The sequence below is a fragment of the Bison bison genome, unplaced genomic scaffold, assembly GCF_000754665.1.
Source record: "Bison bison bison isolate TAMUID 2011002044 unplaced genomic scaffold, Bison_UMD1.0 scf7180017864376, whole genome shotgun sequence".
In the NCBI taxonomy this organism is placed as follows: Eukaryota; Metazoa; Chordata; class Mammalia; order Artiodactyla; family Bovidae; genus Bison; species Bison bison.
In genome coordinates, this window is record NW_011494948.1 from 2,965,489 (window position 1) to 2,966,990 (window position 1,502).

Here is a 1,502-nt window from a genome sequence, read left to right on the forward strand (position 1 = left end):
GTATTTGGAGTTGGTTTCAATAACATTCATGATGAACATCTGGAAGTCTTAGAAGTGATTTAGGAGAAATATCAGCACATGTTTCTTGTTGGATAAATCTCAATGGAAGAGGCATACAAACATTTGAAAATAATTCACTTCTTTTTATAACAGTCTTATAAAACCTGCACACTCTTACACCGTTCACTCTTCGTTCATGTATACAGGTCCTAAATTTGAATTCCTCTATCTGTAGACTCTGTAGCTACCAAATATTCTCAACAATATAATATCTCCACTTTCCATGGCTGTTAGAATGTTTCTGATTTATTGCTGTTTTATACCTACTCTACAATATTCATTACTTAGAAACTGGTTGTAAAACTCTGACAGTGATCTCTTTCTGATGCTTCCATGATATATATATAAGCTTTCCTGGCTCCATAAAGAAGAAAATTCAAGGAGGTAACTAACAACTGCACTAAGCACAATAAATAAACAGAGCTCAAGTCAAATATAGATGAGATTTTGCTGTATGCAAACAGACATGGGAGAAAAACAATGAACATCTATAGTTCAGTGCCATTGGAGCATTCATTTGCTTTTCAGTTTTCAAGGAGAATACAACTGTATTTGCTTTGATTACAATGATGATTTTGTTTAAATTTTGATCTCAGTTTGCTGACTTCATCTATATCAATCATTTTTCTTAAAAGCCATTTGCCTTTTAAGCTGACCAGAAAATACTCAATTTTTAATGTCTACTTATAAACTCAACTGAAGAGAGGTAAGGATAATGAAAATATCTTTGTATATCCAAAGGATTACTATCTATTTTCAATAAAATGACAGTGATCCAACCTGAAAGTGATCTCACTGGCTCTGAAAACTCACAATGTGATTCTAACAAAGAGAAGGTATGTAACATGAGACAACTATCTCTCCTGTCTTGCAAGCGGTCATATAAAAGGAGTGGTTGGACCATACTCTCCTAGCACTGATAGGTTTATAAAGAGAATGCAGGATAATTAGTCTGAAGGGAATTAGGCTGGCACAAATAATAATTAGTCTGGCACGAATACTGAAAAACATTGTAAACCACCACCAAGTTACAGGTTTGTAATAGGGGAAACATGATGGTAAAATGTAAGCCAGTTGTCTACTATTAGAAGAAAAATAGCCATGAGGGCATAAACTTTGTTCAATTGCTCCTGACTATAAACCCTGTACCTAGACCAATCCTTGGCTTATGAAAGACGTGCTCAAAATATTTTGCTAAATTAACATTTAAAGGTGTTACCCATGTGAGTAATGAGACATACATATTTACTCTACAGTGAAAGCTATTGCTTTGGGCAGAAGGTAGACTATTTCTAGAAAATAGTTCAGTCTGCTATTAAAGGTCTTTTTTTTTTTTTTAATTGCTCTTTGCTTTATTGTGTGTGTGTGTGTGTGTGTGTGTGTGTGTGTGTGTGTGTATGTGTTTACTACAATATTGTAGCGGCTTTGCCATACATCAACAT